Raw genomic sequence first — 27316 nt, forward strand, 5'->3', positions numbered from 1 at the left:
CCTGATGAATCCCTGGAGAATGATGCCAGCCCACTTCATGGGCAGACCTATGAAAAGAGGACAAAGGAGATTCATACAGACATTAAAATAATGCACTAAAAATACAAATTAAAAACCTGATAATTAAATAATTCCCTCTGATTTATTCTTTCACAGCAAATTTAACACAGATAAGGATTACACAAACTGTCTCCCTTCAAAAAATAAACAGCAACCAAAAAATAATTTTATAACACATCACACTCAAATATCTAAATAAGTTATTGATAATAAGTACAAATTTGAACACTTTAAACAAATTGAAAACAATTCAAGGAAATGATCGGACACAAGAATCTATGGCCTTGGGGAGCACTACAGGCCCTAAAACAGATTTCATAATATTGCTCTAAGAGGTCTTGATTTCATGTGCTACACCATGCATTCCTCTGTGTTACTCAACTCTGCAAAACCAAATAACAAACTTTGGTGGAAAATAAATGCATAAACTGATTTATTTGTATAAGAAGGAAAACATAAAGTAAAAATTGCTGATCTTAGAACATTTAATCACCATTTACATTGCTAAAAATAAAAATTATCAATGGCATTAAATTAAGAATTTCTAATCACCAATATGCTGCAACAGCAAATTTAATTTCTACTTATTTTTAATAATCAAAAATATACTAGTTTCACTAGGGTTCATAGAATGGGTATGTCTAAAACCCCATTTTACTAATCAGCTACATTAGCCCAATGTACTATAAGAGTATAAAGAGGAAGGTGTGATTATACTGTAATAGGCAATTCTCAGCGTATTTTCAACAAATGTATTTTGAGTCCTTATTAAATACTAGCCTCAAAGGGACCTAAACTAACATGGACTAGTCCTCACTGGAAGCAGAGAATTATAGTTCAAATAGATATGAAATAAGTTTGATAAAGCTTATATTTGAGATTATAAACTGGCAGCCCACAGGCTATGATGGAGACTACAGATATTTGGTGGGGGGGAGGGGCCTATCAGGTTTTCAAACATTTGAATGAAATTTGAATAATGAATGATTTCACATGCTAATCTGGCTTTCTGGCTTCTTTTGAAATACCATAAGATGACCACAAATAGGTGGATCTGAATAGCAGGCCACGTGCTTTCCAGTTTTCCAGTCTCTACTTCTTGCCAACAACCAGCTGATTTCACGCCTTTATATCACAGGCCTGGCCCCCTGACACACTTGAGTTTTAGTTCCTTGTCTTACATAGATTCTTTCACAAAAGATAAAATGAGTTATGCACCAAATATGTGTGTCTTCCTCTCAGGCATCTACCTCTGAAGGAATTTTTTCTATCTCTCCTCGTATCCTAATTCTCGTTCAAATATTCCCTAGATTAGAAGCTATATATCTGTTAACAATATATTCAAAAGTCTTCATGTGCTACTTTATAATTAAAATGAATTAAAGGTATTATCTACAAATTAGTTGAATATATGCTAGAAACAAAATCAAAATAATGTAATCTAAAGGTTTCAATAATTCAAACTGATTTATCACTTTTTATTAATTATTTTTATCTCCATAAGTATTTTGGTGTAAAGATTTAATAGTTAGTTAAGAGTTGGATCAGGTTAAATTGTTTGCTGTATTGTCTAAAAATTTATCACTGCTGTCTTTTTCCTGCTTGTGCCCAGAGCTGATCCCAGAAGCAGAGGCTGCAACTTAAATCCTACAATATCAGGGGCAGTGGCAAGGTTGCAATTTCTCCTGAAATGTCCATCCCCAAACTTATTTTACACCTAAACCTTTACAAACATAACTTCGTGTGTAAAATTTACCGAAAGCACAGCTTTTTTCATGCCAAAAGTTAAATGCTTCATAAGTTGTTAGAGTGACTAGTGATCAACAGTAGATAGACACAGCAGGAAAGACTGAGACAGTGAACTTTATTCTGGAAACAAAGTTAGTGGAGAAACTTTAAAATATATATATATTTGTCATTATACAGACAAGTCTAGTCAGATGAGTAGGTAGAGCTATGTATAAGCAAAGTAATGGAATGCAGATTTACTTGCTCAACAAAAAGGAAAAAAGGTAGCCAGGTTGCGGTCGCTTATGCCTATAATCCCAGCAGTTTGGGAGGCCAAGATGGGCTGATCACTTGAGTCCTGGAGGTCAATACAGAAATTAACTGGCCACGGTGGCACACACCTGTAATTCCTGCTACTTGGGAAGCTGAGGTAGAAGGATCACTTGAGCCCAGGAGGTCAAGGCTGCAGTGAGCCATGATCGTGCTACTGCACTCCAGCTTGGGTGACACAGTGAGACCTTGTCTCTAAAAATAAGAAAAGAAGAGAAAAAGAATGAAAGAAAAAAAAAGAAAAGCAAATGATAATGACCAATGACCAACAAAAAAGAACAAAAAACTGAATGTTAGAACAAGTGAAGAGGGTGTTGCGCATCTGTGACAACAAAGAATAGTGAGATTAACAACTGAAGGGAAAATTAGTCATACAGCCCAGGCTGTTCATTTCTTTTTATTCTTTTTTTTTTTTTTTTTTTTGAGACGGAGTCTGGCTCTGTCGCCCAGGCTGGAGTACAGTGGCGCAATCTCTGCTCACTGTAAGCTCCGCCGCCCGGGTTCATGCCATTCTCCCGAGCAGCTGGGACTACAGGCACACGCCACTACGCCCGGCTAATTTTTTGTAGAGACGGGGTTTCGCCGTGTTAGCCAGGATGGTCTCGATCTCCTGACCTCGTGATCCGCCCGCCTCGGCCTCCCAAAGTGCTGGGATTACAGGCGTGAGCCACCGCGCCAGGCCGATCATTTTTTAATAAATGGAAGGAACAGCCAAATGGGATACTCAAAAAGCAATAGGAACTACAGGTATTCAGGTCACAGATACCACAATATAGAGATTCACAAAAGGTGGAGTTGAGTCCAAGGAAGCTGTGTAAGCAAAAGGGATTGTTGGATTTGAACACTATTTGGTATGTGTTTTATTCAATCTAACTAAATAGCAAAGTTACCACAACATCTGCCTATGTTCCTCTTCTTAACTTGTAGGCCAGTACAATGGATTTACTCCTGTGGAGTTCAAATAGCCACTTCTATTTGAGATTCATGGTAGGTATTGCAGATGCCAGAGCAAGGAAAGCAAAGAGTCTTCATTTTATCACCGGGTAATGAGAGCAACAGGTACACTGAGTACTAGGTTAGCAGGGCTTTTATGATTACTCATTGATGTCTATTATGAGTTTGGGACAGTCTCATGAGACACAAATGTCTGCTGTTTCAACACTAAAGGGTATTTCTTCCCCATTTGGAAATGATGACTCCAATCTGTACAAAATGGAAGAGAAGTGTAACAAAACACTTTGAATCTCAAAAATTATTCCTGCAGGATAGAACTGTTCATCTGATTCTTCCCTAGGGGCCTAGGGATGGGCTTTATTGGCTAAGAAAGTCTGAGTATCTGGAGGCAACCTGGGAATGAACTCTGAGTGGAGAATAGCGTACAATAGGGAAGACTCGGGACATGGAACTTTTGCTCCCCCTACTTCAGGCTCACCTGTCACTGAAAGTACAAAAAGAAACATTGAGTCTGTCACCATATGTCTCCAGTTTTTAAGATTTTACCAATTGTATGTAGTTCTCTTTTGATACAGTGTAACCTTTTATCAGGAAAAATACTTACAGGAAAAACCTTTAAATTTAACATAAAATCTAATTTTTTTGCTCCTATTGAAGCTTGGAAGACTGGATCCTTATTAGAGTGCATTTCTACAAAGAGATAAACATTTTAAAAAAATAAGCATGAATGGAATCCAGGATAAAATGCATCCATTTGTGCAGGAAAATAGCTTTTACTGAAGAAAATGGCACAAATTCATCATATGGAGAAAAATGTCATTTCAAAGCCTATTTCCAAGATCAAAATGCAGAACTTTTAATACACTATATTAGCTTTTTTCTTGTTCTAAATTTACAAATTTTTAAAGCCAAAGAGTTTTTAAAATCTTTTGGAGACATCAGCAATTAATTATCCCTATTAATAGAGATTTGTCAAAACCAGTCTAAAACTGGTCAGGAATGTCACCAAAACTGCGTTCACATTGCTGCATATCATGGACCCTACTTTGAACAATAGTTTCATCAATATATTTTAATTAATCTCTGTATACACCTTAGTACTAAATGCAAATTGCAAACTCTATGAAACAAACGATCATGTCTGTCCTACTAGTTATAGTCTCACTCATGTTGAATCCAATTCAACATGCCGTGACATATAGCTAATAAAAGGGCATCTGTGACAAGGGACTAAGTACCAAAATCAACAATTTGCATAGTGAACAAGGTTTATATTGTGGTGACTCATGTAGCCTTGTACCAAACAATAGGATGAACACTCCCTTATGGCCTCTAGTAAGTACTAGACATGTGGCCTTAGAAAAAGAAATCCCCTCTCATCCCACTTTTTCCCAGTGGTGCTTTGTTAGATCACAGCAAGGGTTTGACTTCATGCCCTGGTCTCTGTCTGAGAGGAAGTCCAGCTCAATTCAATTTGCATCTCTCTGCCTTTTAGTAATGAAACAGCATCCATTTGAGCGGGCCCCATGATAATGCAGAGCAGATGGGCAGAGTTTTGTCTAATTAGATTGTGGGCGGCCTGTTTGCTATAGTAAATGTGCATGTATTTGCTTATTTCACACTTATTTCAGTAACAACAGGTTAGTGGAGACAAGACAGAAATAAATATAGGTAGACAGACTCAATAAACAGATTCTTAATACAAATCAGTAATTTTAATTCAATTACTATTTGCTATACTCTAATGAGTAGACTGATTGCAGGCTTTTTAATTTTTTTATTGCAAGCTTTTTATTTGTTATTATTTTTTAGATTGCAGGCTTTTTCATTTTTATTATTTTATAAAATATTTACATTATATTTATAAATTATTTAGAAATTCATTATTTATGAAATAATAAATTATTTTATGCTTTTCTCCTTCCTTCCTTCCTTCCTTCCCTCCTTCCCTCCCTCCCTTCCTCCCTCCCTCCATCCCTCTCTCCTTTCTTGCTTTTTCTTTCTTTTTGGTCCAAAGATTATTTGTAAGGCATTTGGGTCTGCAATGTTTATAGTTAATTTTAAAATCCAATTAAATTATCTATTTTTAAAAATCTAATACCAAAAGAGCCACCCTGTTATTTCTACTTTTAGATTTCTCAAAAGACATGTGTGGATATTACAAAGTATACCTACAGACTTATATTTTATACATCTATCCAATTGATACTTATCATCATCCCCATAATCATCACTTTCAGTTTCCCTCTGGTATACCCGTTCACTATCCTGTCCAGTGAGAGAATCATCAAAGAGTGTACATTCAGGTTGTGACAGTTTCAGGGGTTTATAGTTTCAGAAACAGGATTTTGAAACTCCTGTTCTCGACCTTTTCCCATTAACCTTGCTGCATTTTTATATTTCCTAAACTCTTTATGCACAAACACACACACACGCAAAGTCTGGAGACTTAGACTGAGAGATAATAGAAATAATGAGATAGAAACAAAGTTTATATTTGGGAGATTATAGTCTTATTCTCACTCCAGTTGTCTTCCCTGATTCATTGTCCCCTCAGGTATCCATGGCCTAAGGACTTTGTCCCTCCACCTTTTCAATCAATTGCATCGTAATGTAAATTTAAATCAATTTCTTAAAGGTAGAAAATTAAAGACTGTATCCTTGTATTGCATAATAAAAACTCACACCTAAAACAATTTTATGCTTTAAAAGGGTCATATATAAAGGTTTAAGGAAGAGAATCTTCTGGATAAAATCTTACCACATAGTAATGACTTGATATGTCTATGAAGAAATGACACATACATTCAAAAATACACATTGGAAAAGCCAGATGTTTAATTTGGATTATGGCTATTGAATCACAAGAGAAGATCTATTTCCTGAATACCTGAGGGCCTACAATACAAGTATGATCCTTCTGAGTTGCTTATCTGTGAATATTCTCAAATCCACTGAGCTGACAACATTAACCAGATCCTGAATTTCAAATGCTCAGCTCACCTCTCCTCCCTGTGGGCTCTTTCAACAGAGAACTATAAATAACTAGCTCAATTCTAACAACACCACCGAAAGAACAATCAGTGGTACAAAAAAGTACAAGACTAGTTCAGGAATCCAAATATTCCTCATGTAAATAAAAAAGATGAAGGGCCCTAAAGCAATTAAATTGCACTACCGACCCTGGTAAAAACTAAAGGAATCATATTCCCATACTGCATCTTTGGATGCAGAGAAAAATATAGACTAATTGCCCTTCCTTCATCAACTTGAAGATGCAGAGCAGCCAATGTCTCTGGAAATGTCCTTTAGAGCTCAAAGTAGAGTGCTGTTTGCAACTCATTTTTAACATATACCAACATGAATTTGTTGTCTGCCCCTCTTCCACCTGAGAACTGCTTCCCTTCCAGTCTTTCATATCTTCCATTTCATGTCACACAAACCAGAAACCTTCCAGTCTTCCTTGATAGCTTCCATTCCCTCTCACTTTCTCCCTCTATCACATCGCTTCTTTCTGGTGATTTAACCTCTTAAACAGCTCCAAAATCTGTTTCTGTTTCTCCATGTCCTCAGCCAGCCCGAGGAGGTCCTCATCATCTCAGTCTCTCATCAGAAGAGAGCAAGATTCTAGGCAGCCTTCTCACCCCTTCACTCTCAGATTCTACCACAAAATTAACCTTTCTAGAATGTAAATATAATCCCGTTATTCCCCAGCTCTACAGCGTTCACTGGCCCCTCATTGCCTGTGGAACGAAATCTGAAGTTCATATTATCTTCAGCAACTTCCTTCATCTTCTTCCTCTCCAGTAGTTCGTTGGTACTGGGATGCTTGGATCTAATGTCACCAAATTTTTCAACATGACTCAGAATACTCCCTAATTTTGGTTTCCTCATGGCTGCAAACACTGCTATGTTGCCTTTTAAATTTTTTTTTTTTTTTTTTTTTTTTTTTTTTTTTTAATTTCTGGCATGGTGAGCTCCTATTTTTTTTTTTTTTTTGAAACGGAGTCTCGCTCTGTCGCCCAGGCTGGAGTGCAGTGGCGCGATCTCGGCTCACTGCAAACTCCGCCTCCCAGATTCACACCATTCTCCTGCCTTAGCCTTCTGAGTAGCTGGGACTACAGCCGCCCGCCACGAAGACCGACTAATTTTTTGTATTCTTTAGTAGAGACGGGGTTTCACCGTGTTAGCCAGGATGTTCTTGATCTCCTGACCTTATGATCCATTCGCCTCGGCGTCCCAAAGTGCTTTGATTACAGGCGTGAGCCACTGCGCCCGGCCTCCTATTAATTTTTAAATCCCATCTCGAATAGACCCTTTTCAGTGACAATTTCTCTGATTTTTACTTCACCAACTTTGTCTTACTCACAGCTTTGTGCTTATAATATTGTATTTGCAATTGTTTACAAGGACAGATAATCTCTCAGAGACCCTGAACAGCGGAGATTTTATTGTTTCCATCACTGTATTGTTGATGCTTGGCTAACTGCACAAGGTAAAGAAGAATATCTGAAAGTGTTTGATGAATCAATGGATAAATTATATCAGTGTCTCCTTTCTAAAGTTTTCTTTCTTTGTTAATATTGCCACCCTGTTATTAGTCAGCCTAGCAGAGAATCATGCAGTTGTTTTGTGGATGAACATTTTCTTCATGGCCCACATCTTTGCTGTCTCTCTTTATCATCTTAAATATTCTTTCTGACATCCAAGGCTGTCCACACTTCTGAATCAGCCACATTTAATGATTTCCTCAAACTTCCACTTAAATTCAACTTTCCTCTCCGTTTTTACTGCCCCTGAGTTGATAAAAGGGCACTATTGCCTCTTGCTGGAATCACTCAGTGTTCTGCCATATCAAATCAACTGCTGCAGATGCTGGAATTTCACTGGTACTTAGGCAGGGTCCTCACCATTCGTGTTCATCCAATAACACACTGAGTTCTTTCCTTGATGTGTTAGATGTTTTTAAACTTATTTTTTTCTATAACATTTTTCTCCTAAAATATAGTCATTGCCTTCTTCTGCCTGTCATGGAATCTACTTACCAAAAATACTTTCTGTTTCTATTTGCCTATCTATATTTTAATACAAACTTAGCTTTCCTGGGCAAACATTCTCAGGAAAGGCTCCATTCCTTGTCCTTTTTCTTTTCTGAAATATATGTGCAAAAAATTTATAACTTAATTGTCCATTGTTCTATATGCAAATTCTTATAAATGATAATATATTCAGGACCATCGAAATTCTGCAATATGTAGTGGACAACCTTGGATATCAGAGGACAATTTGCTGTGCCAGCTGGCCATTGATCCCAGCAAGAGACAATGGTGCCCTATGATCAGTTATCTTTGGTTGTGCTCTGTCTATATCCTCTAAAGTCTTCCACAGATAAAATGAACTTAATTCCTTTCATCATTAAGGGGAAATTGCCCACCCAGCACATGAATTGAAATAGTCCTGTCCATGGATGCTTTCCACTTACTCTCAGATTTTTTTTTTTTTTTTTTTGAGACAGAGTCTTGCTCTATCGCCCAGGCTGGAGTGCAGTGGCATGATCTCAGCTCACTGTAACCTCCGTCTGTGTTCAAGTGATTCTCCTGCCTCAGCTGCCTGAGTAGCTGGGACTACAGACGTGCGCCACCACACCTGGCCAATTTTTGTATTTTTAGTAGAGATGGGGTTTCACCATGCTGGCCAGGATGGTCTTGATCTCCTGACCTCGTGATCCACCTGCCTCGGCCTCCCAAAGTGCTGGGATTACAGGCATGAGCCACCGTGCCCAGCCTACTCTAAGATTTATTGTAGCCTCTAGTTCCTTTAAAAATTTAACAAAATTCCTAACTCTCAGTAAGACTAAACTTCCTCACTGTTCATTAGTTTGTTTTTCTGTTAAAAAAAATTTTAAAGGCTTTGTTAAAATTATTAGCAAAACCTCAAGAAGAATCGTAATTGACATCTAATAACATTTCTGGAGTAAAGGATAAAATTCCTCTTTTTATACTTTTAAAAAGATATAGACTTCGTTTTATTTGGTATCCATGATAGAGACCAGGAGACATTTTCTTCTGGTCAGAGGGCAGTTCTTGGCTCAGGGAAGCTGTTTCTCTGAGTCATTTCTGACTACTTAGCCCACTCTCTTGACCCTCTCCCCACATTACCTCACCCACGAAGTGTGACACTTTATCTTTCAGAGCAACTGATGTTTATTGTGAATAGATGATTTGCTCCTTCCAGCTTTTTCTCCTTGCAACTTAGATTAAAATAGCCCTACTACCAAATTAATTTGACTGCTTAATATCAACAAATAAATGCCAAACTCTTTAGCCTGTCCTGTGGAAGCACTCCCTGATCTTTCCATTATTTGACATTTTAGCATTACCATTTTATCTCTATCTGTCTGTCTATCTATCTGCATATCCATCCAAGACTACAATCAACAAGATTACTTACCCTGTTCCAAATATATCTTAGTTCTCTTCACAGTTTCCCACCTTTGTTTATACTATCCACTCACTTTACCCATGTGCCCTCTTGTATCCTATTTTTTAAATTGCTATATAATTCACACACCATAAAATTAAACCTTTTAAATGTACACGTGGTTATTAGCATATTCATAAAGTTGTGCAACCATCACCACTATCTAATTCCACAATATATTTATCACCTCAAAAAGAAACCCTGTAACCATTACAGTCACGCCCCACTTTTCCTTCCTCCTAGTCTCTGGAAACTACACATCTACTTTCTGTCTCTTTTTTTTTTTTTTTTTCTCATTTCTTGAGACAGGGTCTCACTGTCTCCCAGGCTGGAGTACAATGGTATGATCTGGGCTCACTGAAAACCCCGCCTCCCAGGTTCAAGTGATCCTCCCACCTCAGCCTCCCATGTAGCTGGGACCACAGGTGCACACCACACCTTGCTAATTTTTGTATTTTTTGGTGAGACAGATTCTCCCTGTCGCCCAGACTGGTCTTGAACTCCTGGGCTCAAGTGATCTGCCCACCTTGGCCTCCCAAAGTGCTGGGATTACAGGTGCAAGCCACCACACCCGGCCCTTTCTGTTTCTATGGATTTCTCAACTCTAGACCATTCAAATAAATGAGATCGTACAACATAGGACCTTTGTGTCTGGCTTCTTTCATTTAGCATAACATTTTTAAGGTTCATGCTTGTTATAGCATGTATCAGTACTTCATTTCTATTTATGGCTGAATAATATTTCACCGTGTGGATATTGCACATTTTGTTTATCCATTCATCACTTCATGGACATTGGAGTTATTTCTACTTTGGGGATATTTTAAATAATGCTAATATAAACATTTATGTGCAAGTTTTTGTGTGGGCAAATGTTTTCAATTCTCTTGCGCATATGCTTAGGAGTGAAATGCTGGGTCCTATGTTACTCTATTTTTAACTTCTCGAGGAACTGAAAAGCTGTTTTCCAAAGTGGCTACACCATTTGGTATTCCAGAAGCAATTTCCTCATATCCACACCAATGCTTTTCATTGTCTGCATTTTTTATTTTAGCCATCCTAGTAGGTGTGATGTGGTACCTCATTGTGGTTTTGATTTGCATTTACCAAATTACTAAGATGATAAGCATCTTTGTATGTGTTTGCTGGTCATTTGTATATATTCTTTTAGAGATACCAAGCCTTATTAGATAGAGATTTTATAAATATTTTTCCCTATTCTTTGGGTTGTCTTTTTATATTCCTTATAGAGTCCTTTGAAGAACAAAACCTCCCAAATACCATATCAATTAAAATTCTGCTTATCCTTCAAGACTATTTCTAAACACCACATATTTCTTGATAGACTTTTTAGTTCTCACAAATTAATGCTATCTCTATATTTTTGAGTGGGCAGAATACTTGATTAGTACCTGCTATTATATTTATAAAATATTAACTTCTAGATGTGTTCATTTTCTTTATATTTGGATGCTCAAGATCAGTGACTATATTTTATAGACTTTGCATTCTTCATGGTATCTTTGCTTATAACAAGAGCCTCACAACAAATTTTGTTTATTTATTAGAGAAGCAAGAGCCAGTAGAGCTAAGACAGGTAGTCTACATATGGTGATATAAAGTTCATATAGGTCTGGGGAGCATGTTTAAACAGATGTCTCCACATGAATGAACTTTTCTGAAAACTGCTTCTAGGGTGGGGACGTTAAGGGGAGAAAATTACATTTACATACTCTAAACAAAAATACCACCAGGAATTCTATTAACTGACATTATTTAGTTTATTTCTCAGCTGGACTTTTTTTTTTTTTAAGTAAACACAGTTAAGAATGTTCTATTTATCAGCACACAACACAAACTGCTCTTGGCATGTTTCTAATCACATGTTCCTATAATTGAATTTTCTTTTACTGTTCACAACTAGAAATTTGCCTTCTTTAAACGTGTGTTTTTAAAACCACAAGTTCTTGATTGCTCACTTCTCAGGGCTAAATTAGCATTGGTCTTCTTTCCCTTATGACTAGGTATTACTGTACTAATGAAAAACAGGGCCTCTTTATTTGTAATGGCCTTGGGGTCAATTATCAATTTATCATCATGTCCTGCAGATTTAAAATAAAATATGATGTGCAGTATAACCATTGTACAAAATTGACATTAAGTAGATTCTCTGGGTTTGGACTTAATAAAAAATACAAAGAGTGCTGCCTAAAAGGTTTCTCCAACTATAAATTCTATTAGGTAGCTTTTAATACAAGACAGTAGGAAACTGAACAACTAAATTAGAGGGATTTTTTTCACTGCTGTTTTGTGTCTCATGCATTTGAACAATCATAGGATAGTTGGCTAATTCACAGAAACAATATTTCATATCTCCATAACAGTAATTCAAAAGCTGCCTACATTTTTACTTATGTCAATTCTGTATGTCTTAAAATATTTATATCCAGTGTCAACTTATTTGCAGAAGACATTTGGTTAACCATAAGGAATATGTGCATGAAATATGAGGAACATTTTTTTGTGTGTCAAAAATAACCTAATTCCTGTACATTTACGAGTTAATCCATGAAGACTAGCCTCAGACCACTTTGAGACTAGCCACCTGGAAGGTGGTAAGACAACATAGAAGTTTCTATTTTAACTCCTGTTGCAGATAACACTAATTTCCACATGGCTATGTTACTACCCATGCTGAGACAAAGGTCTTTTTCATGGGTCATGAAGATCAGTGTATCCTCTCCGTGCATGTGTCACTGTCCATACAACTTAAAGCCACAGACTCAATGAGAATGTAAAGAAAGGCAGACACAGACTTTAAGATTAATTGTACATTTGAGAGTCTAAGACATTTTTCCAATTTCAAGGAAAGAATCAACCTGCTAAGTCCTACCTAGTGAAGACTGAGGGTATTCTAGGTACCCTGTGTCCATCCCTCAGTAGCATTCATCCATTTCAAGTGCTCAGTAGGCACATATGGGTGTATTGGTTCCAGCATTAGACAGCAGAGTTATATAACACTTTCATCTTCACAGAAAGTTCTACTGGACAGTGCTGATCTGGAAAGCAAGGGATCAATTCCTTATAACTTAGGATCCATGATATCTTTAGTGGTCTTACTTTGAAGAGTGACTTAGTCTGGAAGTGGAATTGTTCATTCTACCAAGTTTACATCCCTGCTTGTGCCTTGCAGTTAATACTCTTTGGGGGTAAGAGAAGAAGTGGAATGTAAAAAAGAAGCAGAAGGAAAATGAAGGGCAAGATATATTCAATATGTTAGCGATGCTGATGGACTTTGAACCTTGGTAATTTTTTGTTTTTTTATGAAAAGAAATAAACTCACTGAGCCCCAAAAGATCCAACTTAGAAGTAAAAAAAAATACATTGAATTATTGTGTTTGTTAGTTTTAAACGTCTGCCAAGGCAGACATATATTCTCCCAATAACTGGTTTCTTGTTAATTCTTCTTAATTTTCACATTAATTTAAATGATAAAATATAAAGCATAAGTAGATACCTGTGTATATAGCCCTGCCATAGGAATATAAATAAAATATCAGGTTTCCACACTCATATCTTATTTAATTGGAAACACTGAAAATATGTTAACATAATTTGGTTTTTAGATTCTTTCTAGAATTCAATTTCTAATAAGCCAAAGTTTTGAAGTATAGTAACATTTGAGTAAAACCAAGTCCTCTCCAGACCAAAAAAAAAAAAAAAGATTTCAAAGAACCACTTCCAAAAATCGATACATCATAATGAACATCTAGAATTTGTGAGGAATTGTCTAGAAAATGGGTTTAAATGTTAACTACACAGTTAAAGCTCTACCCCTCACTTTTCCAAAAGCAGCCTAGTTAGGAACTAGCTTTGGTTATAAATGTCTATTGCTTTTGAATATCTTATTTCACCATGACTTTCAAAGTAAGTCTTTTAAAAATTATCATAATAATGTCTAACCTCTCCTGAAAGAAAGGCTTTATAGATTAATGGGGGTAGGAATTGGGAGGAGTCGTTCCTTGAAGGAAATATCCATTAATCAGTTTCAGTTGCCTTCTGGGTTCAAACTTTGGGTGTCGTTTTGCAAAGAGCACCAACAGGTTGTCCAGACAAGGAAGGTTTTCTAGTAGCACCTTCTGCTGGGCCCGTCCACAGCAAGGCACGCCCCAGCTCCTGTCCAAACGACTGATGAATGTACTTCAGGCAAGGCTAGGACACAGCTCAGTACAGTTCTCTAAACGGTGATAAATGACCACCTTTGTGTGAAATGGGTTAGGTGGGAGGGCCACCCTTTGACAAGGCAGAAGATGAAATGATTACTATTGGATTCTATTGACCTGTCTGGTTAGAACAGTTGTGCCTCTTCGTAGAGGTTAATTGGACTTGAACTCAAGAAATTAAGAGGTCAGCTGGGGTCACAGTGACAGCAGGCCCACTTTTAACTTGCTGCTAATAACATTTGGCAGAAGGAGGATGAATCTGGGAATTTTAGCCTAGATACAGTTCAATCTCTTTAAGAGTAATGGTTTATACAAATTATTAAGTAAACCTTAACTTTGTATCACATGTAAAAATCCAATGTGTTTTCAATTCCTATCAAGACCTCTTAAATAACTATGAATCTTCTTGAAATATAAACATTAGAATACATGTTGTCTTGGTTTAGTTAAATATGCACACACATTTAGACTAGAAGTAGTGAAGACTCCATCAAAAAATTAAGAAATTTGGATTTAGAAAAGATACAGAAAGGCTTGAAAATAACATTCTAAATTACAAATGTAAGAAAAACAGACAGAATTAATATTTTGTAATATATACAGTAAGGCATATCCAAATACTGTGTAAACTCTCTGATTTCAGAAATATATTTGCAAGCTTCACACATTTTGAGAATTTAGTAAAACAATTGAATTGTTACTGCTTCCTGAGAAGATATCTAAATTTAGTGACACAAGACTTAACTTCAGCTTCGCTGTTCTTATCTTGGTTACTTGACACTTCAGAGTCTTTTCTGGACTAGGACCTTGGCACTTTCCCTTGTGCCACCTGCTTAACCACTGAATCCCACAATGAGCTCCAGTGTGGGCAGGATCACAGAGCACTTTGCAGGGATTGAGAGCATGGTACACAATGCCAGGAAGGAGAGTCACAAGGGAGACTTGGGCTGGGACTGGGCCGTGACATCCAGATGGTGGGGAACAAGGGACATCACCTAATTAGTGGTGCTGTTCCAGCAGCTGTGTAACTAGGGCAACAGCAGGAAGGGAAGGAGGAACACTTGGAAATCCACAGCCTTGAAACTACTCTCCAGTCCTCCAGCTTTTTGGAGATCAGTTTATGCCCATCAGCTACCTGTAGCTTGTACCTAAGAAAGTTGGGCACAACAGAGAAGTGGTTTTGCTTCGTTGTGCTGGGATCAACCTCAAAGAATAACACAGCATTTAAGATCATGTACACAGCCCCTTTTTCTAGTAAAATCATTTATTTTCTCTTTTATCTTAGGGTTGCCAAATAAGAGGAGTACCATAAATAAAGCTCTAGGAATACTGTCATATCAGAGGAGCATGGTATGCTAACCAGACTCTTTTAACCACCTTGACACTAAATCTCATTACTAGTTAACTTAATAAATTACAAAATCTCTAAAACAATCATAGAAAATATGCCAGGTTTTGATTTATTTAGTAGAGAAGAAAGTGCTCTGGGCTAGGAATCAGTAAGCTCCTGTTCCAGCACCACCTCTGCCACTTACTAAAAATGATCCTAGACAAATCATTATTACACTATGCTGGTCTTCATCCCCAGCTGTAAAATGTGGGCATTGGTTTAGCTGATTACTAAAAGCCCTGACAGATTTGAAAATCTGAGGGACTATAGCAGTGGGGCTCAACCTTGCCTGCACATTAGAATCACCTGGGGAGCTTTAAATTGAATTAATATCCGGGAGTAGACCTGGGCATTGGCATGTCTTAAAAGTTCCCTCGGTGATTCTAATGTGCAGGCAGCATTGTGACCCACAGCTGTATGATATCACCAAATCCAGGCCCCATGCCTATTATACTACTCACATTTATAGAGCACTTAGCGCAGGCACTGTGCTTATCATCAATTATCTAAATTATGTAGGCATTGCAACCTGCTATGGATTGGGTATTATTGGCCCTGTTTTACCCCATTTTACAAATAAAAAAACTGAGGCTTCTATAGATGAAATAAACTATCAAGAATGTCCAGCTAGAGTCTGGGAGATCTTGTCTGAATCCAAGCCTGGTTCAGACACCAGAGCCTGCTCTCTTAACCACTGCACTTTTACAGCCTAGGAATATTTCTAATCTGTTTCTCTGCTACTTAGTACTGGAGAATCTGCAACTGAAGTACAAATGTCTGTGACTGGTGTCCTACATTTCTCCATGCTGATATCTCCAGAGGCAACCTCCATCCTTTACTTAAACCACCAAACTTCACAGCGCCCCATTTGAGCAAGAGGATTTTAGAAGCTGCACAAATGAACTATGAGATTAAGGGGCTTTCCTCTGCAAAGGGATGTCCTCCTGCTAAAATCCTTAGGATCCCTGGTTACAGGGCTGGAGATACCTAGTGATGCTATATTCCTGGTTCCAACTGCCCACCAATGACAGACTATTAAGCATCTAATTAACTTTTTAATTTCCTATTTAAAGCAGAAATGCATCAGATATAGTCAGGATGTATCTTAACTAACTGTAAAAACTCCACATTTTCATCATGCCTATTCAGATATAGCTTCTGAAAATTAGATTAAAACATGTACAAATATAGGCACATTTTGCATTTAGAGGCCCAGTAGTCCAGTGAATATAGCAATTAAATTCACATCACTGAAATATATTACTTGAAAAAAAATTTCCAACATTTTCTGAAAAACATATAATTAAATCACCCAGTCCCTCTTTAGAAATAATGTTTTGATGTCCCAGAAGCAGTGTGAGACTTTTAAAAAAATGTCTTTCAAGTTTTTTGCTTAAACAGAAAAGTGAAATTATATCAAGAGTAAACAAACCTGAACTCAATATTTGCTAGCTTGTTCTCCAGGTATCACATGGAAGGAATGCTTGGAAATTTTCTTGCTGGCTGTTAAATAACATCAATCCTCAGCTGTGTTGTTGTTCTTTGTGCCAGAGGGTAACCCAACTGCTTTACTAAATCCTGACTCACTTTAGAGAGAACTGTGGGCTTGCCATCTACTCAGCTGGATGCAATTCAGAAAGAAAAGCACCAACTAATATTTGAAGTTAGGCCCAGGTGGGGACAAAGAGCTGTCGACACCCTTGCAAGGTGCAGATCTTCCACAAAGGAAAGTGCAGGTAGATTCCTTTCCTTTGAGCCATAATTCCTCTAATTTATACTGTGGCCTGTCAACAAAGCATTAACATGTATTTTACCAGAAGGCCTGTTTGAAGGTAAGACAGCAGGCTACAGCCACCATATATACATACACACACACATACAATATATATACATATATATGTATAGTATGTATATATGTATACACACACATATACATACACATACATACACACACATACATACACATACATACACATACATACATACACATACATACATATACATACACATACACATACATACATACACATACACATACACAGTCAAAAGCCACATAATGATGTCTCGGTCAATGATACATGATGGTAGTTCCATGAGAACATAATGGAGCTGAAAAATTCCTAACAATACGATGTTGTAGACATTGTAAGATCTTTTTGTGACATGTTTGTGATAATGCTGGTGTAAACAAACCTACTTTGCCTCTAGCCGTATAGCACATGCAAGTATATACAGTACATAATATTTGATAAAAAATGGCTTTTATGGTTTACATATTTACTATTGTGAACTTTTCATTATTATTTTGGAGTATACTCCTTCATATTAAAAAAAAAAAGTTAGCTGTAAAACAACTTTAGGCAGATCCTTCAGGAGATGTTCCTGAAGAAAGCACTGTTCTCACAGGAGATGACAGCTCCACGCATGTTATTGCCCCCACACCCCTTCCAGTGGCATGAGATGTGGAGGTAGAAGACAGTGATGTTGATGATCCTGACCCTGTATTGGCTAGGATAATGTATGTATGTGTCTTAGTTCTTAACAAAAGTGTTTAAAAACTAAAAGATAAATTTAAAATTTAAAAAATAGTAAAAAGCTTATAGACTAAGGATACAAAGAAAATACTTTTGTACATCTGTACAATGTGTTTGTTTTAAGCTGTTATAACAAGAGTCAAAAAGTTAAAAAAATTTAAAAGTTTATAAGGTAAAAAAATTACAGTAAGCTAAGGTTAATTTATTAATAAACATTTAAAAGATAAATTTAGTGTAGCCTAAGTATACAGTGTTTAATGGATCTACAAGAGTGTACAGTAATGTCCGAGGTCTTCACATTCATTTGCTCCTCACTCACTGACTTGCCCAGAGTAACTTTGTTTTGCAAGCTCCATTCATGATAAGTACCGTATTAAGGTGTAGCATTTTAAATCTTTTTACCATATTTTCATGGTACCTTTTCTGTGTTTAGATACACAAATACCATTGTATTACAATTGCCTATAGTGCTCTGTATGGAATATGTTGTACAGGTATGTACCTAGGAGCAACATAGGCTCAACCAGCTAGGTTTATGTAAGTACACTGTATCATGTTCCCACAAAGATGAAATTGCCTAACAATGCATTTTTCAGATCATATGTAATGTATAACTATATATAAACCTTAATTTTTTAAAACATACAATTTACCACAATATAATGAATGCATACCTTCAGGGATTAGAATCACGCTTTAAGTGAGAAAATGAATTCATTCCACAATTGTTGTTTTAGTACCTACTATGTGCCTGTTCCTCTGCTAGGCACTGGGATAATTGCAAAATTAAAATGAAATCCAATGAAAAAATTCAGTCTGGTTCACTTAAATGTGCATTCATAATATTTGGCCACTGTACCAGTGATGTCTAGACTGCTATGCTTTGCATATTTATAGTACTGCTCTGAGAATTCACAATGCTTATACTCTTCTCTCATGGTGCCATCAAACCTTAGAAAATGAGAGTGTTCTGGCAATAATACTTGTGTGCTTCAATTGGGAAATTTAATTATAATGCTGTTTTATACTTTAAAGAGTTGATGCAACAGAAAAAAATACTACTTACTGTATATTGATTTATACTCTACAAAGAAAGTGGTAACTAACAATGGAAGGCTATCTATCTTTCCTTCTGTTTCCCTCCTTTCCATTTCTTACCCACCAGTTGAGAACTTGGAATGCAAGTTCAGAATTATAAGCTGGAGAATGTTGGGAAGAAAATATTGGGGTGTCAAAGTGCAGTGTGAGAGTGAGAGTTACAGCAAGAAAGGAAAAAGAAGGAAATGGAGAGAGAAATTAGAATAACGAAGAGTTACAGACTGAATTGTGCCCCTCCACCCTAATTTATATGTTGAAGTCCCAACCTTTTATGTGACTATATTTGGAAATAGGGCCTTTAAGGAGGTAAATAAGGTTAAATGAGCTCATAAATGTGGAACCTTAACCCAACAGGACATCAAACCAATTGGAAAAAAGAAGAGACAACAGAGAGTTCTGTCTCTGCCTATGTACAGAGGAAAGGCCTTTTGATGGATGACACAGTGAAAAGGCACCTGTCTGGAAAGGCCTTTTGATGACACAGTGAAAAGGCACCTGTCTGCTAGTCAGGAAGAAAAGATTCACCAGAAAAAAACCATGCTGGCACTTCATTTTTGGCTTCTAATTTGAATAATTATGAGAAAATAAATTTCTGTTGTTTAAGCCACTAGTCTGCAGTATCTTTTATGGCAGCCTGTACTGACTAATACACAGAAGGAAGGCTAGGTGTAGATGGATGAAGGAAAAAATCAGTGCTGTAGGGTGATGTGAGGTTCAACATGACTATTCCGAAAGGTGACTTTTTGTGTAATGCACTATGGGATTCTTCCTTTCCACTCCCGCATCTTCAGTAGAACCTGCTATGCTTATGTGTGTTCATCTTTTACTCTTAATTTTGTTCCTGGCAATAAAATTTACCATTTTATTTTATTTGATACAGCACAGACAAAGAGGAGCTTGTGGCCAGCTGATGCCCATGAGAATACAAGACTGGGGGTAAAAGGCCAGCTTTTGCAGAAACTTGAGGAATAGATTTAGACTTCTAGAGAGCATAAAATCTAAATTTTTGGGTAAAGTTAACTAGCCCGACAGATATCTCTGCTAAAATAGAGGTTGAATGCTATTAGGAACCTCTGAAGTCACTATCCTTCAATTTAAAAATGAAGGAATTGGGGCTGTTTGAGGTGAGGACTAAGGTATTCTTGCACTATATTCTTGTCCAGATGGCAAGGGGAACAGGTTTTAGAACACAAAATTTGTGCTCTTTAAATTCCTTTGTTAACTATAATAATATTTTTCACTTGCTTTGGACCATATAATAATTTTTTAAACCTCTAGCCCTGTTCCATCTCTTTTTGAGATAGAATGTTGCTCTGTTGCTCAGGCTGGAGTGCAATGGTCTGATCATGGCTCACTGCAGCCTCGACCTCCTGTGCTCAAGCAATCCTCCCATTTCTCAGCCTCTTGAGTAGCTGGCACTACATGTATATGCCAACACGCCTGGCAAATTTGTGTATTTTTTGTAGAGATGGAGTTTTGCCATATTGCCCAGGCTAGTCTTGAACTCCTGGGCTCAAGAAATCCACCCACCCGGCCTCTCAGAGTACTAGTATTACAGGTGTGAGTTGTAACACCCAGCCTGTTCCTTCTCTTTAAACTACCCTGTCTTACTGGTCATCATTTGCTTTGGGAATTCATATAATAATTATACCCAGCTTTGTTTTGAGAAACAAATAACTGATGAGAAAGCGCCTTGCACACTGTAAAGTTCTACAAAATATAGAGTGTTATTATGACCTATTACTCGACTGTGTAACAATATAGCTTTTTTCATCTGATGAGAAAAATTAGATTTTATTTTAAATTTAGACACTGCTCAGACTACTCCTAACTAGTACACACATTATTGGCGATTATTGTCAGAACACACATATGCATTCCTACTGAAATAGCCAACTGCTGAGGCAGGAAACTGAAAGGATACTGATTTTGTAGTTAAATAGGCCAAAGTTAAAATTCGGGTTACTCCATTAAGTAGTTGCTTATCCTGGAAGAAATTTCTAAATGTCCCCATGCCTTAGCTTCCCCCCATGAAACTGGACTCATGCCTTTTTCATGGGGTTGCTGTGGTGGAAAAGGAGATAAAACACGTAAAGTGTGGTTTCACAGATAACATTTATAAAAATGCATATTTGTTCAATGCTTGTAAACATGATTCGTGAATGAAACACGAATGGCAGACTATCGACATCACAGAACTGATGAAAAGAAAGGAGAGGACTCATACAGCAAACATCAATGCCTTTCTGTCTTCTTTAAATCCAACCTTAGGTAGACTTTAATTCTGTGAAGTGAAAGCTCTTTTTTTTTTTACATTCACAATTAAATTAAGACTTGAGTTCCTTTATGTTATTTAAAAAATAACAGATATGAGAGATAAATGAGGTAGGGTAATATATACAAATATATATTACTATATATATATATATATATATATACACACAAAATATATATTTATTTTGTCAAATGGGTTTCCAGTCAGCCCCTAAAGCTGTTTACTTCAGGAAAGAACTGGCTTACAATTGATCTGATTTTCTGTCAGGGGGATCGTGTTAATGTTAACACAGCTCCACGGGGTCTGGCACATGAAAGTGTGATCTCGAAGGGTAAAGGCAGTTACTGAAAGGGAAAGAATAGAAGGGCTTTTAAACTCTCCAGTTTCTAGTACATGTGAGATCATATTGGATGTGGTACAGACATTGCTTTGCCCTGAACAGTGGGGCAATTCAAAGACTCATATTTTTGCATCACAAGTACCAAAGAAAATATTTACATTTTAATCTATTGCATTTTTAAGCTTTTTAGTGGACATTTAGAATATGGCAATTATGTCTCAACTTGAGTTAATATAAAGACAAAAAATGTTAAAGGTAAACATTTATTTCAATAAATGTTTTTATTTCATCAGAGATTTAAACAAGGATATCCACAAGTGAGTGGAAAGGTAAACCAACTTTAAAACTGAAATAGTAAGAAAATAGAATTACAACAAAAGTATTTTGTTTCATATATTAATAGATGCTTAGAGTAATTTACTGCTTGACAAGCTTTTAGATACGTGGAAATTCCGTTCCCTGTACACTATTCAGCATTTGATAAGGATTCTGACACTTTGGACATAGTTTTTAATTGAGTATGATAAAGAGATTTTAAAGTACCCTAAATGTTTTGTCTGAAAAGAAATATTAAATTTTTCAGTATACACATAAGATTGGAATGACTTTAAGACACAAAAGATCTGTAGAAATCTAACTAAAATTATGTAGTTTTTTTAAACTTTTATTTTAGGTTCAGGGGTACACATACAGATATGTTACATAGGTAAACTAGTGTCACAGGAGTTTAATGTACAGATTATTTCATTATTTCCTTTTATCAGTATGACAATGAAAATGCTACTTTACTCACTAAAGTACCAGTTTGGAAAATAATATTGCTATATTTATTCCAAAGGGATTTTGAATTAAAAGCCAAAGCAAGAAAACTCAAATGTGTTATTTACCTACTTAATATTAGAAAAACACATCTTGTGTCTCCAATATAACTCTAGTTATTAGCCAATAAATTAATTAAAAACACTTTAGGAAAGTGTTAAATATGCTACTGTTCAGGGTACCCCCAAATTTTTTTAAAATCAAAGACCAATAAAGTAAAATGAGGAATCTCTTGAGGCCAAATATATTCTAAGAAATAGCAAAGCCACAGTTAGGACTCATAATAATAAATGGTTATCAATTTTATCCAGCCCCCAAATCCCCTGATATCTCCCTTGTACTCCAATGCACACAATATTCCAATAATTCACTAACTAACTAACTAAATAAATAAATCCATCCATCAATCAATCAAACATACGGTTACAATGGGCTAGGTAACCGTATGTAGAAATAGACATAATTGTAATATTGCCCCTGAAGGGGATGTTAATTCCTTCTATTGAAGTTATTACAAGGTTGGCTAAGTCTAGGCTGTCAGGATAGAAGGGAATTCTTCATTCCATAAATATAAACTATGAAGGGTACAATGTGCTGTTCAATTGAAGCTTTTTATCCTGGAAAAAATAAATGGAATCTTATTATTGAAAGTGTTATTTAATCTAAAAGCAATATGTTGGTAGAGGTTCAGGAAAGAAGCTCTCCATTAGACCATCTGACCTGAAATTTTAATTGGTCTTTGACTAGTAAAGGGTCACCATGGTGGCTATGTATTGCTTTTAATTTACCTAGGACCAATGAATGACTCAAACACAATCAAATGGATTCTCTCTCAAGGGCTGAGAAATACAGAGACCAGAGAGGGGAAAAATGGCTGTCATTTGTTTCTTCATTTCAGCTATAGATGAATCCCTATTTCTGAGTCTTCAGGAGCTACCTGGTGCCTCAGTGTCCCTTTGATATTCTGAGTGACCCCATATTCTTACAGCAATTTTCCTTTTGGCCAAGAGTAGATTTTTTTTTTTTTTTTTTTTTTTTTTGCTAGAAACTACAGAGCCATAAATACCAAGAGTCAAGAATGTCATTCACCTAATTCTTCTCAATCCTTTATCCTCCCAGGCCAGCCATATATATAGGTAAGTTAAGGCACAAGGCAAGAGCTAAATTTGGCACAGAAGTAATCAAATATCATCCAGTTTTTATTACATATGGGATCATATGGCATACGATACAGACATTGTTTTGTCCTATTATATATTGAGTGTTTATCATGTGTCAGGCACTATGATGAGGACTGGACATGAATTATCTAATTTAGTTCTTATAACAAATGCATAGGGTAGTTTCTATTACAGTGACCATTTTACATATGTAGAAATTAATCAATTTCTAGTCTCACAGGTATCAAATGGCAGATCTAGATGATATAAGCACCCCAAAGAGGCACTAAAAAATGATCAATGTGGCAAGACATATGGATAAAGTTCCCTCCAGAGTTTTCTCCTCTACTGTTAGTAGCAGAAATGTTTATCCCCCATTCCTGCCATTTATTTCCATGAAGATGGATCCCTCTCTGCCCCTCAATTTGTTACCTGGCTGGTTGATGACAACCCTTGGTCTAGATTTCTCAACTGAGTGTATCTAATTCATCAAACATCTGCCTCGAGTGATTTAGTCTTTTACTCCTTCGTTTTTTCTTGAGTAAGCATCTATTCTAAAGAACAGATTTACCAGGAAAAAAAAAGTAGTAAATTCCTTTTGGTGTTTATTCTCAGTATATAGTTCATTCCACATTTTATGAACACTCAAGACATTTTTGGATGATCTGATCTACAGATACACCAGTATTATTTTTTAGTTCCAAATATAGGTGAGAGAGAAGTACAATTTGGTGCGTCACTTCAAGATTGTACATTTTACCATCTTCTAGTATCCCATTCTTTACATAAGTTAGAAGATTTTACTATTTAATATTAACTGTGATGAAAAGAATAAGATTTTACTATTTAATATTAATTGTGATGAGAAGAATGGCAGGTAAAAAAGCAATTCTCGCATTCCTCAACTTTACAGAGAAGATACCATTGGATCCACTGCCATTCTCAGCATTTAGGTTTCCAAAATGATAAATGATCGACTTGCCAATTTTTTACATAGGAGAAAAACAAAAAGAGCAAAAATCATATAGGAAGATTATGTGTTTAAATATCCCTAAAAAGAGCAGAAATCATATAGGAGGATTACGTGTTTAAATATCCCTGAAGTTGGCAGAAATGAGAGTGACTATCTTTTTTTTCCTTGACAGCCCATGCATATGTTAAATAATTCTGATATCTAAGTCTCATATGAACATGCAATATTAAATACATGAGAAAAAGTAAGCCCATATCATGATAACTTAGGAGCTCGTTGGGTAATGGTCCAAGGAAAAAATCTTACTCATTGAAGGGTACATTGAAAGATTCTTCCAAATCATTAGAAAAGAAAAAAAAAAAGGAAGAAATTTTCAACCTATAAAATTTATTATTAGGCACTGCTCCTGTAGCCTATAAACTGTACTCAACTGCTCCAAGGTAGACTGTGCTTAGTTAGTTTCTAGAAACAGAGAAATCTATAGATTTCTGAGCCAGGCCAATTGCATGCACTAGAAAATGGCTTGTAGTTTAATTTTCTCAAAGACTACTACTATGAGGAGTGGTTTCAAATATTGAATGGAGCACTCTCAGTTTTACAGTTAGAAAGTTGTTGGTAGTGTTCTTCTCTTCCTTTCTGAAAACAGTAAAGGGATCACCAAATACTAGCATCAGCTGAATGATATTACCTGAGGTGCTAGATAGGATCCAGGTCACCTTCTGGAGTTGAAATGACTTTTCCTTTCTCCTATGTTCTGATGAACTACATGAGTCTAGATCACTAAATAAAGAATATAAATTATTAAGGGGTGCCAGGACAATATCAGGACAAGTTGACATCTTTTTTTTTCAAAAAAAAAAAAAAAACATTTTTCAAAACAGCTTTCATCCTAGCCAACTAATTCCTAACTGTATAATATGTCAAGGGACCCACATAAGCTACTCATTGAGAAAATCGTCTTTTGACTTTTCTGTACAATTGTAGACTAACTTGGGAATTAGTAAATTAAAATCAGACTCCTACAAAGGTAATGGTGTGAGTCAGTGTCCTGGGGAAATACCTGTGGTCATGTCAACGTATCAGAAAGATTAGTATCACCTAATGCATCACCATGTTAGGGGCAGTATATGGAGAATTTTTCCATAAGTATAACTTCTTAGACACTCTCTTTTGACTATTTGAATTTTATTGGTACAATCTGTCCAAAATCTAGTGATACTAATAACAGAATGGTTCATTATACAGGATACAGTGTTCAACATACTTTCCTTAGAATTCTTACCTTGACTTGCTAATTAAGGAATATATTGTTTTAATTTTTTCATTGGTAAAATGGGAAGGCAATACTTATTAAATACATTGAATGAAAGCATTTGTATCCAATACTCAATAAATTATAACAAGAATTATATCACTATTTTCAATATCAGGAAGATGAGTTTTAGGAAGCTTATATAAGGATTATGAGTTTTCACTAGAACTGCAGAGATTTTATCCTTATGGAAGATTAAGGTATGTGTCTCCTGTGTGTCCTAAGAACAAGATTAAATAAATTGTATTTCTTCATCACAGATCCATTAAAACTAATGCTTTATAAGTACATTTGTTACCTTGGAAATATGTTTCTAATTTGCTGTTAAATGAAAACTTAGGTAATATAAAATATATTTTATTAATAAAAATTAACTTCTTTCTCCTCTTTCCTCTTAACTTTAACATATGAATTTTGCAGTTCCAGCATTTAAAGTATACTTTGAATGACATGAATTTTATCATATCATTTATAATTGATCTTTTTAAATAATCTTGTTTTATATTTTATTATTGCTCCTTAAAATCCTTATTCTAAATAAAAAGGAATGATAAAGTCACACAAATTCATACAAAAATATCTAATATAGAAAGTGACCCATCATCCAATGTTAGCTACTGTCAAAAAGAAAAATTTGGCATTTTATCACAGAAATAAAATATGTCAAAGTAAATTAAAACTGAATAGAAAATAGAAACAGAATTCACTCCTTTTTCTTACCAAATATAGATCTCAACCATAAATCTTTGCTGTGTTCAATGAATTAATATTCCATGTGTTTCTTCTAGATCTTATAAATTCCAAAGGAAAAACCCTGAATTTCCCATAATGGCACAATAATGATATTATAATATAATTACATTCATCTCAATATAAAAAAAAAACTGTTAAATACTTTATACTTTCTGGTAGCATAAAATCTTATTGCAGTTTCTCTTGCTTGATCAGTAGGAAGTTGGTCTCATGGAAAAGCAGCTCAAACACATTAAAGATGTTTTTGTTGTTTAAAATAAATTTTGTCTCTCTTTTTTTAACAACAGGAGTGTATGCTCTGGAGACCATAATACAATCATGATTTAGAAATAATATGAGGATTTTAGAAAACCACATTAAAACAGGATATTTTCTATTAATTGAATAGTTTCATGATGCTGATAAATATTTATAAATGGAAGGCTAAATTAAAAATACATCAATAAAAGGCTAAACTTGGTAATTAGCTATTTTCTATATATTTGTGGGTGATAAAAAGCTTATCTATTTACCTTTATTAAATGGACTCTAAGCCTTAGTCTCAAATTGCCGTAAGCTTGTGCCAGCATAGTCACTCATGCCTGTAATCCCAGCACTTTGGGAAGTTGAGGTGAGAAGATTGCTTGAGGCCAGTTGGTGGAGAGCAGCCTGGACAACAAAGCAAGACTCTGTCACTGAAAATAAAATAAAACACAGAAAAAAAAAAAAGAATGATCACACAGGTAAATAATATTTAATAATATATAAAATAATAAAATAAAATAGTTGTAGCCTTAGCTGTCTAAAGTTGCTGGCTTCTACAACATGGATAAAAATGATATTTTTAAACATTTTTGTCATTCAATAGCAGAAAACACACGATTTGTTATTTTAATAGTTAATATTTT

At 35.7% G+C, this 27316-nt stretch overlaps 1 long non-coding RNA gene across 1 annotated transcript; it reads right to left on the bottom strand.

Annotated features, from left to right (window-relative positions):
* On the bottom strand, positions 1-27024 carry LOC129143974 (uncharacterized). Its single transcript, XR_008547999.2, has 3 exons — positions 26942-27024; positions 25053-25144; positions 1-47 (listed from the first exon to the last, which is right to left on the bottom strand). It is a non-coding gene; the product is annotated as an uncharacterized LOC129143974 (long non-coding RNA).
* Positions 27025-27316: the final 292 nt, after the last annotated feature.

Source organism: Pan troglodytes, chromosome 4, assembly GCF_028858775.2.
Source record: "Pan troglodytes isolate AG18354 chromosome 4, NHGRI_mPanTro3-v2.0_pri, whole genome shotgun sequence".
NCBI lineage: Eukaryota > Metazoa > Chordata > Mammalia > Primates > Hominidae > Pan > Pan troglodytes.